The sequence below is a fragment of the Canis lupus genome, chromosome 5, assembly GCF_003254725.2.
Source record: "Canis lupus dingo isolate Sandy chromosome 5, ASM325472v2, whole genome shotgun sequence".
Lineage (NCBI taxonomy): Eukaryota > Metazoa > Chordata > Mammalia > Carnivora > Canidae > Canis > Canis lupus.
The window spans coordinates 7,315,972-7,330,287 of record NC_064247.1 but is presented as its reverse complement, the minus strand read 5'-3'; the positions used below and the strand labels follow the sequence as shown (position 1 = coordinate 7,330,287).

The following is a 14,316-nucleotide window of genomic DNA, read 5'->3' as shown; positions in this document are numbered from 1 at the left end:
AGGAGACTTTTGAGGTGGGTCTCATATCTGTCTGACCTCGAGATGAAAGGTGAACGTATTTTCCATCAGTTCCCACCCTTTGGGTTTGGAGGGTGGTATCCTGGGTGTTCATTCTCTGCACTTCTGGGTTGTGCCTGGGCGAGAACCAAGCCAGCTACCACAGCCATCACTGTAGATGCAGGACAGAGGGGAGGGGGCACAGCATCGCGGTGCACCTTCTTAGGACTGACTGGTGGCTGGAGCCTTGACTGGAGTAAGGGCTGGAGCCTTGAGGACCTGCAGTTTGTGCAAGAGGTGTTTAAGGAAGATGGTGTAAGGTATACAGGCAGTGGGGTGGGGGGGGAAGCAAAATGGCTTACCTACAACTTCACTGTTAAGGGAAAAAATCATAAAACTATAAAAGTATAAGCCACACATAATTAGGGGAGAGCTGAAGTCATTTAAAAATGTCTGGATGATGGTGCCAGTTTTTTCCACTCAAGGTTCATGAAGACACAATAAAATAAGATGTACTAAAACTAAAATTAAAAAAACGATGGGGTGCCTGGGTGGCTCAGTTGGTTAAGCATCTGCTTTCTTTGGCTCAGGTCATGATCCCAGACTCCAAGGATGGAGTCCCACATCAGGCTCTCCACTCAGCTGGGAGTCTTCTTCTCCCTCTACCCTCCTCCTTCTCATGCTTTCTTTCTCTCTCTCAAATAAATAAATAAAATATTTAAAAAAGTAAAAATGATAAAGTATAAATCAGGGTGTACGGAAATCACAGTATTTACGGAAGCACTACCATGTACATTTAAGAAGTGGGGCATATATATGTATATGTTTGCATAGAAAGGACTCCTGTATCTCTTACCGTACAAACTTGGATTATTCATTTAGCTTCCTCAGTGCCTCAGTGTTTAGCTCCTGCCCTTAGAAGTGCTCCCACAGTGTGTCACTACTGTGTCCTTAGTACCTATAAGTGAACCTGGCACTGAAAAGGTGCCAGGCTCACTTGTTAAATGAATAAATAAGAAGTTAAATGGATAAATAAGAAGTTGGTGAGAATATGATTGTTACAGGAAACACTCAACTATTTCTTGAAAACCTAGATAATTTTAATATAATAAATTTTAATTCATGGATAGATTGAACTTTGCATGCGACACTCAGGGCATATATTTCATTTTCAAATTTCAATGAACAATAAAAATTGATTAAGTTCTAGGTCATAAATAAAACTCTTAAATCAGATATTGAGCAGGAAAATGTCATGTCACAATATAACATACTGTAGGGACACCCAGGTGGCTCAGTGGTTGAGCTTCTGCTTTCGGCTCAGGACGTGATCCCAGGGTCCTGGGATCAAGTCTCGCATTGGGCCCCTTGAGGGGAGCCTGCTTCTCCTTCTGCCTATGTCTCTGCCTCTCTTTTTCTGTGTTTCTCATGAATAAATAAATAAAATCTTTAAAAAATATATAACAAACTGCAAATTAATAACCAAAGTTTAAAAAACAAAAATAAGACCCAATTTGATAATTTAAAACATTCTTTAGGAAACTTATTAGGATAAAAAAGAAATTAAAATTACGATAATAGATTATTTAGAAAATAATGGATATTTAAAAATTGCTTATTATTGTAGTGTGAGGCAGCAAAAGTTAATTCTCAGAGGCAATCATCTTAAATACTTTCGTTATTAAAATAATAATAAAATAAAGGAATTTAACAATCAACTCAATATGTTAGAAAATAACCACAAAATAAAACTAAAAAAAATGGAGATCATGTAATAATTATAAAGAGAGATTTTTAATGAGTTAAAAACAAAAAATATATTTTATTAGTAAATCCGAGAATTGTTTATTTAAACACAACATTGCAATATGAATGAAAATGACAAAAGGCTAATCTCATCATTACAAAAGACAGAAAATTTTTTAAAAAATGTTTTAAATGGGGACATAATAAGAGATTTATTTTTAATTCTAGGAAATATTATATACACATTACACTAACTTAAAAACTACATTAAATTGGGATCCCTGGGTGGTTCAGTGGTTTAGCGCCTGCCTTCAGCCCAGGGCATGATCCCGGAGACCTAGGATCGAGTCCCACATTGGACTCCCTGCGTGGAGCCTGCTTCTCCCTCTGCCTGTGTCTCTGCTTGTCTCTCTGTCTCTCATGAATAAATAAATAATAAAAATCTTTTAAAAACTACATTAAATAGATGAGTGTATAGGAAAAAGATCAATGGCCAACATTAAATTAAGGAAAAGCAGAAAATTTGATTAGAGCAATCATATAAAACAAATTATCAAAAGTCCTCAATAACAGATTCATGATCAAATGATTTTGCTGCTGGAATTTCAAAGAGAAGGCAATTCCCATGCTACATAAACTGTTCTAAAGCATTGAAAATGACAGATTGTTATCCACTTCATTTTCTTAAGCTTGAATATCACAAAAAGACCAGTACAAGAAAGCTCCCACCTATCAGGAAGGAAAAAAAAACAAAAAAGCAAAAAACAAATAAAGCCCCCAAATTCTATAAACGAGTTCACTGACAAATATTGATGCAAAATTCTCGAACTATTAGCAAATCAAATTGAAGTTATCTTCAAATAATCATCCATGACTAAGTAGGATTTGTACTAAGATTGAAAGGCTGATATATTACCAGGAGAGATGTGATTATAATATGCCATATCTCTAAGTCCAATATGACATAAACTAATCTCAAAAGATATTGTAAAATGTTTGATGACAATCAATATGCCTTAATATTATTATTATTTTTTATAAAAGCATAAACACATTAAAGGAACTAGGTTTAGAAGATTAAGCCCTTAGTTGCAAAATGATACCTATCCAGAATCAACAGCTAACATAATACTTGATAGCAAAATTTGAGAGCCCACCCCATTATAGCCCACCATATTCTTTACTATTTAACTGTATTCTTGGGCAGCCCAGGTGGTTCAGCAGTTTAGCTCCGCCTTCCGCCCAGGGCCTGATCCTGGAGACCCAGGATCGAGTCCCACGTCGGGCTCCCTGCATGGAGCCTGCTTCTCCCTCTGCTTGTGTCTCTGCCTCTCTCTCCCTCCCTGTGTCTCTCATGAATAAATAAATAAAATCTTTAAAAAAATAACTCTATTCTTTTATAATTAGAAAATAAAACCTAAACCAAAAGAGGAACAGAGGCAAAGAAATGAGAGGAAAACCATAATGCCAATAGAACAACTGGCTGCATAATTGTGTTCAAGTTGCTTGGTATAAACAACTTACATCCTAGGGTATAGAAAAAAATGGTAGAAACAATTCAGGCTTCAGTCATGATGTATTTTAAAGAATGGAACCATGCCAGAAACTGCTTTGAGATAAACAAACCTTTTCCTATTTTTTACAGAAAAAGGTGGATATTAAACTACAGACTAGGACCATTGGCAACCATCCCTGCAAACTCAAATATATATATATATATATAGATGATATAAGTGTTTAGCAGAGGAGACAATTTGAATAAAGCTTGAACTGGTTATTAAGAATTCTTCATCATTAAAAAAATTACTTATACCAATTTTAGTCGCTTTTTAAAAAGTTAGGAATTAAAAGAGAAGGTGATAAAGTAGGGCTTTATGTTTGGTGCATTTTTACTTGCAACTAGATTTTTGGTAAAATGTATTTTGATACCCTTTTGGATAATATGGCAAATATGGGCTAGGCATCACGTTATCAGATTTATGTTGGTTGAGTAACTGCATCCAGACCAGACTGTGCATGGTTGAGGCCGTTCAAAAGAAGGAGTTTGGGTTTGTGAGCCAGATGGGCTTGGATTCCACTATCACATTTGTGGGTCTTGAACAAGTTGCTTTATTTTTGTCCATCTTTAATTGAAGAACCTTACCTTATGTGGAAATAATGAAGATTAAAGCTAGTTTATAGCAAGTACCTGAGACAGCGCCTGGTGGTGTACAGCACAGTGTGAGGGAAGCTTCTGTTTTTCCAGTGGTTATTTTAGATGGCTCAAATATAAGTCCTTAGTGGCATGTGGATTAACTGTATTTTCTCATTTTCTACATTCTTAACACTCTGGCATCTGAGACCTCGCTAACTGGGAGGAGACTAACCTTCCCAAAGATTAGCTAATTTCTTAAGATACCAAACACTTTCAAGAGAGTGGCCTCTCCAAATGCAAACCAGTGGATTCAGAGCCTATATCCCCACCTGCCTTCTTCTATCAGGGGCCTTCAGTCTGGGACACTATCCACTTGCCTGTGTCACCACAGGGCTAAGTACTAGACAGACCACCCCTTTTTCCCAGAACACATGGTAATTATTCCAACTAGACAATCCTAAGCCTGCCTACCTTGTTTACCCTGCCTTGCTTGCTTATCACTTCCCACAATAAGCTCACTAAAGGCTCACCTCCATGCTTTCCCCTCCCTCCTGAGTGATTCTGGTGCTTCTCTGTGTGGCTCTGCCTGACATGCTGTGCCTCTTACTTTTGGAGATCTGTGAGTATCAACTTCTTCCTTCATGACAGTCATTTCCATGTCTGTGAGTCTTACTCTACATGATTAAAACAAATCCTGGTATATTTTAAGACAGCATGTCATAAAACTGCTGTTGACCATCTTGCTCATTATGATATTTTTAATATCCTATAGGCATGTTAAGAAAAAGGCATAGATTTGGGTAAATTAGAGCTGAAATAACTCAAAATCTGGGTAATAAAAGTCTAAAAGATCTTGACAGGTTGGACTTATGAGGGCAAACTTCACAGTATATATATAACTTAAAAATATATATATATTTATATATAGTATATACATATGTACGTTCATTCCTGTACTTCAAAGAAGTGGTGCATTAAACACAGAATGGAGGAAATACGGCCTGACCACAATCCATAAAAAAAAAAAAAAAGAATTTATACATACCTCTACATTTGGTTGACTTCAATTTTTGGGATTAGGCTAACAATGTGACATGGTTACTAAAGAAGCAAGAACAAGATGGGGGGCAGCATGCTAATTGATTGTCAACACAAAGCAGAGGCTATCCTCACTGTACTGTATGCTGGTCAGACAAAGTGTAAAGATTTTTTCTTTGTGAGTCCTAGGATCCAAGAAACACAGAGTTGAAAAATTAGGAGAGTCAAGTGAGTGAAACAATGTTGAAGGAACCCTACAGGGGACACAGTTGTCTTTTAAGCATCTTAAGTGTTCTTGTGTCGAAGAGGAAATATACATTCTCTTTTTTCTTTATTTGATAGAACTGTGTTTAATGAATGGAAGTTCAAAAGAGGAATGTTCATCTCAGTATGAGGTAAGGGAAAAGGTGGGAAGAAATTAACATTTAATTTGCTGCACTCATATAATATGTGCAAGACATTGTACTGTCTTATACTCACATATGTCTTACTTTCTAATATCTAATATTTCCCAAATATACTACTGCTATTTTTCTAATAAGAGTCTATAAAATATTTTGTAAGAAATCCCATAAAAGGTAAGATTTGGTATCCTGTAAGCCCTCTTCAAACACTAAGAATTTGCAAAGCAGTCATGCTGTAGGGAAAGGGGCTGAGGAAGGGCCTGGACTATTTCTCAAGGCTCTTTGTCCCAATATAACCATAATCATAGAGAACTGAAGACGGAGTGAGACATATTCTTTTTCTCCAGCAAATAAAAACTGTACTCCCGGGCAGCCCAGATGGCTCAGCGGTTTAGCACTGCCTTCAGTCCAGGGTGTGATCCTGGAGACCTGGGATCGAGTCCCACGTCATGCTCCCTTCATGGAGCCTGCTTCTGCCTCTACCTGTGTCTCTGCCTCTCTCTCTCTCTCTCTCTCTCTCTCTCTATCTATCTCTCATGAATACATAAATAAAATCTTTAAAAAAACTCTACTCCCTGTTATATACCTCATATAAATAGATTTTTATCTGGTTATTTTTTTCAGAAAAGATCACTTTTTTAATATTTTGTATTTAATAGGAGCTCACATGAACTTCAATAACATTTTCATGGGCCAAGTGACCACAGTTGGCTGTTGAAGGTTGGCCATCAGCATAAAATATTCAAGGAAGAGTTAGAGCATCATTGGGTAAATTGACACTATACTGTAAGGGTCTAAAATATGTAGGCATTATTTATATTCCCCAAATGAATGGGAAATATCAGAAAGGGAGACAGAACATAAAAACTCCTAACTCTGGGAAACGAACTAGGGGTGGTGGAAGGGGAGGAGGGCGGGGGGTGGGGGTGAATGGGTGATGGGCACTGAGGGGGGCACTTGACGGGATGAGCACTGGGTGTTATTCTGTATGTTGGTAAATTGAACACCAATAAAAATAAATTTATTTAAAAAATATGTAGACATTGAGGTATTCTTGACTTTGTGGTTTGCTTTGATTATATGTAACATAGAAAAAAAATTAAAAATCACAAGAGATAACTGATATTTTGTCTCCTAGGGGACTGACATGAATTTTTCCTAAAAGGGAATACCTTGCTCATATGCATGAAAGATGAAGCTCTAAGAAACTCTGGAAAGGGCCATGGAATGAAGAGACAGTTAATTGTTTGGCATGAAAGCTAATGCTTATTTGAAGAAACAAAAAGTAAGGGGTAGGGGATAATCCTGATACCTGGAGACAGGGCCATGCAAATGGAGAGAAGTTCAGATGTATATAGGAAGAATTTTATGAAGAAAAGTTGGACAATGAAGGCAACCTACTGAATGGGAAAAGATATTTGCAAATGAAAAAAAAAATCTGATAAGGGGATTATATACAAAATACCTAAAGAACTCATACAACTCAACACCAAAAAACTCAAATAATCTGATTAAAAATAGGCAGAGGACCTGAACAATTTTCTAAAGAAGACATACAGATGGCTAATAGCTACACGAAAAGATGCTCAACATCACTCATCATCAGGGAAATGCAAATCAAAACCACAATAAGATATCACTTCACATCAGCCAGAATGGCTTATATAAAAAAGACAAGGAATAACAAGTATTGGCAAGGACATGGAGAAAGGGAACCCTTGTGCCCTGTTGGTGGGAATATAAATTGGTGCAGCCACTGTGGAAAACAATATAGTGATCCTCAAAAAGTTAAAAATTAAATAACATACAACCCAGTAATTTCACTTCTGGGTATTTACCTGAAGAAAATGAAAACATCAATTCAAAAAGATATATATGTACCCCTATGTTTATTGTAGCATTATTTACAGTAGCCAAGATATGGAAGTAACTCAAGTGTCCAAGATGCAGATGAATGGATAAAGAAGCATAAAGAAGATATATACACAAACATGATGGGATATTATTCAGCCATAAAAAAGAATGAAATCTTGCCATTCATGACAACATGGATGGATCTAGAGGGTTTTAAGTGAAATGAAATAAGTCAGACAGAAAGAGATAAATACTGTATGATTTTACTTATATGCAGAATCTAAAGGAAAAAAATAAATGATCAAACAAACAATAGAACCATACTAAAAAATACAGAGAATAAACTGGTGGTTGACAGAGAGGACATGAGTAGGGAGTGGGATAAATAGGTTATGGGGATCAAGAGAAACAAACTTTTTGTTGAAAGAAAAAGGAGAGAGAAGAAAGAAAGAAAGAAAAAGAAGAAAGAAAGAAAGAAAGAAAGAAAGAAAGAAAGAAAGAAAGAGAAAAGAAAGAAAGAAACAAAGAAAGAAAGAAAAAAGAAAGAAAGAAAGAAAGAAAGAAAGAAAGAAAGAAAGAAAGAAAGAAAGAAAGAAAGAAAAAGAAAGGGAGGTAGGTTGGACAATGAACATTTACTGGTGGTAGGGATGACTGGAAGAATTTTAAATTTAATATTGTAAATTGCTGCAATTCAATAGCCATTTGTTCCACAGAAACATCTTTTTAAAAGTAGATTTGTATGTATTTATTTGAGAGAGAGAAAAAGAGAGAGAGTCCACATGAGTGGGAGGGAGGGGCAGAGGGAGAGGGAGAAGCAGACTGCCTGCTGAACATGGACTCGAGCATGCAGCCAGGACCCTAGGATTACGACCTGAGTCGAAAGCAGATGCTTAACTGACTGAGCCACCAGGCGCTCCAGAAATGTCTTTTAAGGAGAGAGTTTTACGAAATAAAGGGACTGGGCTGGTATATGAGGTAGCATTGGACAATAAGAAAAGAATAGTCGTGTCAGGTCGGGAGGGGAGACACAAGTTCAATGTGAATAATTAATTAAAAATACAGATAACCATGAGATGGTACATTTAAGGTGTGTGTCAAAATCTTAGAGTGGATATTGAGCTTCTCATTTAAGATGTGCATAGTGGTGATATTAATTTCATGTAAGTCTCAAAGGACAGGATGACTTCAGCTGACATCTAGATTGAATGCATAATTGCTTCAACTCTCTTTTTCACTGAGCTTCTGTAGAAACATCTTGAAAGCCAAGCTTGTGAAACAATTACAAACATGTTCCTATTATTCATATAGCTCAGGCTTTTAATTCTTTTTTTTTTTTTTTTTTTTTTCACTGAAAAGCCTGAATCTATTTCATGTTGAAAGTAGAAAAGGTGATATGTCTTTTGGACATGTTTTTTTTTCCCCCATCCAAATGAACTCCTTGGATTTGACCCTTACACAGCATGAGACAGTTGAAGGTATTTGAATAAATTTGAAAGACTTCAATTTTTAATACAGTCCCTTTAGTAAAAAGTTAGAGGGATTCAAAGCTCCCTGTTACAAAATACTAAAGCAAAATCCATGCCATGTCACCCCCCTGAGACTTCCTGGAGGTTTCTAATTGGTAGTTAAAGGCACATGTTCTAAACCAAAAATCCTATAGACAAGTGACTTAAGAATTTCACATAGGCCAGGCTTTCTGACTCCTCCTTTGCTTAATCTTCTATCTGGCAAACTACAACTTCAGCAGCTAGAATATATATTGATAAGTTTTCTTCCCATATTTTCTTTATTGATCTAGTACAACCACATAGAAATACATTTCCAAATTAAAGGAAGTATAGAATTGACACCTAACAGCCTTAGAATAATTTCTGCTTTACTAGATTCTGAACTCTTTTCTCCCTCAAGTTATTTGAATGTGAGCCGAGGTGTGAACAAGGCAGGAATGAGAATCAATAATTAAGCCTGTTCTCTCTATACCTACTATGCTGGGAAATCCATTTCTTTTTCTCAGCCTGATTATTATTTAGCATTTTTTCAATACCCTCAAGTCAGGTCTCCATAGCAGTAGAATAAAACTTCACTAAAATGAAACGAAAACACACACCAGGACAATCCACTTAGCTTGTTTCCATGAGGGTATTGTATTGTCTTGGAGTGGTCAAGTCCTGGGGGAAGAGGCTGGTGTAGCATAAGAGGGGAACTAATTTTGTTATCTGTTTTCTTGGGTGTGAAATGTCATCCACCATCCCATGGGGCCACTATCATGTGTGACCACTGGAAAAAAAAATGGAACAAGGGCCCTTGGAAAGATGCCTATTCCAATTTCTCCAGTCTGCCTTACTCACCTATAATTCCCCGCAGAAACTGTGAGTATTTCTACCCCTAGTGACTAGGGAATAGGTCATAGCAAATAAGAAAAGCTTTGTGAGAATAGGTCCAGAATCCTGCACCTTAAGAATACTCTACAAAATCTTGCAGTCAGATTTTCAAAGGAATCAGTTATGGATGGTATAGCAATGTGCCCTAAAAGATAGAGAGAGAGAGAAGAAAAAAGGAAAAAAAAAAAAAAAAAAAACATGACCTGAGAGATAGGTGTTTACACTTCTTTATTGTTTATTCCCTCATGCCTGGGCAATGAGTTCTACTGGGAGCTCAAGTCATCTGAGTTTGCTGGTTCCAAGCTGATTGTCTGAATGTAGGGTGGGGAAATTGGTCACAGCTGGAGAGAAGCCCTACTTACATTTCTCCTCTCATTATTTTCCCCAGAAGACTGCAAATCATCTTAAAAATAATGCTTCTCCCAATGTCTTCCTGGGCTCTGATGTTGTCCAGACACAGTTACAGGTATCAATTTAATGACTTTATACCGAGGCAATGCGTGGACAGATATTTTATTCAAGAACAACTGGGGCAATTCTTTATGTAATTTAGATGTCTGTTGAGGTCATACCATCGTTTGAGACCAAGTAATATCCTAGAGAATCAGGCTTGCGTAGTTTTTCACACTTGATGTTTAATATCCTAAAACATCTTTACTTTGTGTTCCTAATTTCTAGACTCTTATTCTATCTTCATTTATCTAAAAAAATTGGCTTCCATTGATGGCAGGCAGCCTATGAAGAGGAATTCATTAGCATTCTTTGGGGATTCATATTGGTTTTCCCTTCTACCTCTAATGAGCTTCCCTAGTTCTCTTACTTTACTGGCCATTGCTCAGCCCATAATCTCAACTTCTTCTCCTAAAACCAGTATGATTTAGGTGTTGCTCACAGTCCTTTTTTCTCATCTATCCATTTTCTTGGTGAGCTCATATATTTCTATGTTATGCTAATTAGCCTCTGTGCACTTTGCTCTTCATCCTTTGAGTTCAGTCCTGAGCTTCCAACCGGCATTTCTGTGTGATTCATGCCTCAAACTCAACCTCTCCCAACTACATTTCTCATTTTCTTCAGCATCTGTTCCATACATCACCCAGCTCAGTTACAGACCCCACAAGTATATGTTGTGCAGCCTTGACGTGCCCTCACTTCTAGCTTATTTAACTCAAAGAACAAAGTCCTAGGTCTTTTTGGTTACAAATAATTTTCCCTCTATAACAACCTAGAATTTTGTAATTAATTCCTTTTAAAAAGATTTATTCATTTATTATCTGAGAGAGAGAGAGCAAGTGAGCACGTGGGAGGAGCTGAGGGAGAGGGAGAGAGAATCTGAAGCAGACTCCCTGCTGAGCACAGAGCTGGTGTTGGGGCTCCATCTCAGAACCCTGAGATCATGACCCAAGCTGAAATCAAGAGTTGGATGCTTAACCACTTGAGCTGCCCAGGTGCCCCTAATTGTGTAATTATTTCCATTGTCATATATATAGAACCTGCTTTGTATTTCAGATAACACTTTACAACTCACACAATTTGCATCTGCCATCATATGGACTCCGTTTTTCTCACTCTTCTGTGAATTTCTTTGAGAATCTGAGATCTTGGATTATTTGTAATCATACCTGTTAAATTTCTAACATACTACACTGTGAGCAAAAGGTGTGCAATAAATCATTGTGGGCTAGTAGATGTCTTAAGTTTTAACTCTTTTTTCTACTCAATCCAACATTTCTCTTAAATGACTCAATGCTTCAATTATGCTACTTCCAAGGAATTATTTCTCTTTTTACCCAGGCCTCTAAGCATGAGAGATGAATAGGAGTTTTACACATGATGAGCAACAGGATTTAAAAACATTAACAATGGTTGCAGATACTGGTGAAATTTTCTAAATGAGTAGACCATAAAAGTCTTACTAATTAGAGTCATTTAAATGGACTGTGTACGATGCAACCCAAAAGATAATGATTCATAACAGTAATACATATTAAATTAACTTTGTTATAAATTTTACCTGATATGATCTTCTTGATTATACTGCTAAAATATTCATGTGTATTTAATTGCTGTAAGTTGTTTCAATTTTCACATGGTTGTCTATTGAGAATTCAAAAAGAAATCGATGAAACTGTGCTTAGCATGATCTTTAGTGTTGTTGGTTCTACCAAAGGTATAAATAAGAGTTTCAGTCATTAAAGAGATGTAATGTCACTTAAAAAATAAACATACTGTAAAATCAACATTTCTGTGTGTGAGTGGATCTATGAGTTTTAATACATGTATAGATTCATGTAGTCATCACCACAATCAGGAAGCAAAACAGATCTATTGATAAGAAAAAAATGTCATTAGTCACCATTTTCTTATGATTGAATCCACTTCCACTAATGCAGTTTCAGTCCTTCAGTTTTACATTTTCCAAAATGCCGTATAAAGAGTCATGCAACCTTTTGAGACAGTGTTTTTCACTTAGATTCATCAGGTTGTGTGAGCATCAATACTTGCTCCCTTTTTCTTCCAAGTAGCAAGGCAGTCCCCCTTATCCATGGGGAATCCCTCCCAAGACTCCCAGTGGATGCCTGAAACTGCAGATGGTCTGTACCTATTATGTTTTTCCTGTACAAACATAACTATGATAACATTTAATTTATAAATTAGGCACAGTAAAAGATTTACAACCATCGCTAAGAATAAATAGAATGATTATAACATTATGCAAGCACTGCGATGTAGTATTATGCTGCTATTGACCTTCTAAGGATGCATCAGGACGTTTTAATTTTTCTAGAGTAGTACACAGGAATGCAACTTCTGGGTCATAAAATAATTGTATGTTTAACTTTACAAGAAACTGTCAAAACCGTTTTTCTAGAGAGGCTGTACCATTTTGCACACCCACCAGCAATCAATGAGAATTCTAATTATTCCATATCCATGAGTACCTGATATTGTAAGTTTTTCTTTTACTTCATCTATTTTAATAAGTGTGCGTTAGCATTTCCCTGGTGTCTAATGATGTTGAGTACCACTCAAGTGCTTATTTGCTATCCATAAGTCTTTGGTGAAGTGTCTGATCAAATCTTCTACCCATTTGTTGTTGTTTTTTAATAGGCCATTTGCTATTGTTGAGTCTTGAGAGTTCATTATATATCCAACAAATACTTAGTCAAATATGAGAATTACATATGGGTTTTTTATTTTGATTTTCTTAACAGTGTCTTTTGAAGAAGTAAAGAGTTTTTATTTTGCTGAAATTTCATTCATTTTTTTCCCATTTATAGATTGTACCCTTGGGTCACATTTTAAAATTATTTGCCAAACACAAAGAGCATGAAGATTCTCTCTGGCATTTCCTCTAAAAGTTTTATAGTTCTACATTTTACAAATAAATGTATGGTTTATTTTAAGTTACTTTTTGTAAGAGATGTAAGATATAGGTTTGGGTGCTTTTTCTTTTTTAACACATGGATCCTCTGTCCCAATGCCACTGCTTGGGAAAACTAACCTATTTTTTCCCTCACCTACTTGCCTTTGTGTCTTTCTCAAAAATTAACTTGTTTTGTTTGTGTGAGTATATCTGGACTTTAGCCTGTTAAGTGGTCTGTGTCTATCGATACCACACAGTCTTAACTATTGTAGCTTTATAGAAAGTCCTAAAATTGGATAGCCTTTATCCTCTACCTTTGTTCTTTTTTTCAAAATTGTCTTGGTTATTTTGGTTTATTTGCCTTTAAAAAAAGATTTTATTTTATTCATTTATTCATGGAGACACACAAAGAGAGGCAGAGACACAGGCAGAGGGAGAAGCAGGCTCCATATGCAGGGAGCCTGATACAGGACTCGATCCCAGGACCCTGGGATCACACCCTGAGCCAAAGGCAGATGCTCAACTGCTGAGCCACCTGGGTGTTCCTATTTGCCTTTTTAAATATGATTTTAAGAGAATGCTTGCTTCTACAAAAAAAATTCTGCTGATATTTTGATTACAATTGTATTGAATCAATAGACCAATTTGAGGAGACTATACATATTTACTATATTAGATTCTTTAATCCATGAACACGGTGCACTTTTGTGTATGTTTTTTTAATCTAAAGTTAAGAACTTTACCTCTTTATGCATGTTTTCCCAGTGGTCGCTCAAAGGACACAATATTCATATTTAACTGTTCACAGCCTACTTAGAATTAATATTTTACCACTTCAAATGGAATGTAAAAAGCTTGCTAGCACATAGGTCCTTTTACTCTTCCCCTTTCATGTCGTACTTATCAACATAAATTGGAAATCTCTTCAGAAAATGTTATATATATTTTATATTTTAAGATAAATATTTTAAAGAATTTAAGAAGGTAAAATTAGTCAATTATATATATTCAGAATTGAAATTTCTATTGCTTTTCCTTATTCCTAAAATGCCAATTTTTCTTATAGTAACAGATCTCTTTCTGGTGAACTTTTTTTAGCATTGCTTTCAGAGCTTATCAGTTGGTGATGAAGCCTCTTAGCTTCTTTCATTCTAGAGCAACTTTATTTTGCCTTTGTTTCTGAATATAGGTATAAAACAAGTAGATATGGAATTGTAGGCCTACAGTTCTTTGCCTCCAACACTTTAAAAATGTAGTTTTTTATTTTCTGACCACCATGCCTTTTTTTTTTTTTTTTTTTTTTTTACCGATGCAAGTGCACGAGGGTTTATTTACAAGCTACAAGCTCGAGCTTGGGTCCAAGTATACCCGACACAGCGGAGGAGGGACTTGGACCCC

The 14,316-nt window shown here is 36.2% G+C and overlaps 2 long non-coding RNA genes across 4 annotated transcripts in view; one reads left to right on the top strand and one right to left on the bottom strand.

Moving 5' to 3' along the window:
• The window catches only part of LOC112656524 (uncharacterized), a 93,753-nt gene extending 86,189 nt beyond the window's left edge, over positions 1-7,564 (top strand). For 2 of the 3 annotated variants that reach the window (XR_007410597.1, XR_007410599.1), the window contains 2 exons: positions 5,258-5,310; positions 5,979-6,195. This is a non-coding gene — a long non-coding RNA (uncharacterized LOC112656524). Of the gene's footprint in view, positions 1-5,257; positions 5,311-5,978; positions 6,196-6,457 lie in introns of those variants that run through there. The other variant, XR_004816273.2, reaches the window with a different exon arrangement.
• Positions 1-14,316, bottom strand: part of LOC112671082 (uncharacterized) — a 31,055-nt gene that overhangs the window by 11,821 nt on the left and 4,918 nt on the right. The window contains exon 2 of the long non-coding RNA XR_003143380.3: positions 11,566-11,648. This is a non-coding gene — a long non-coding RNA (uncharacterized LOC112671082). The remainder of the gene's footprint in view (positions 1-11,565; positions 11,649-14,316) is intronic.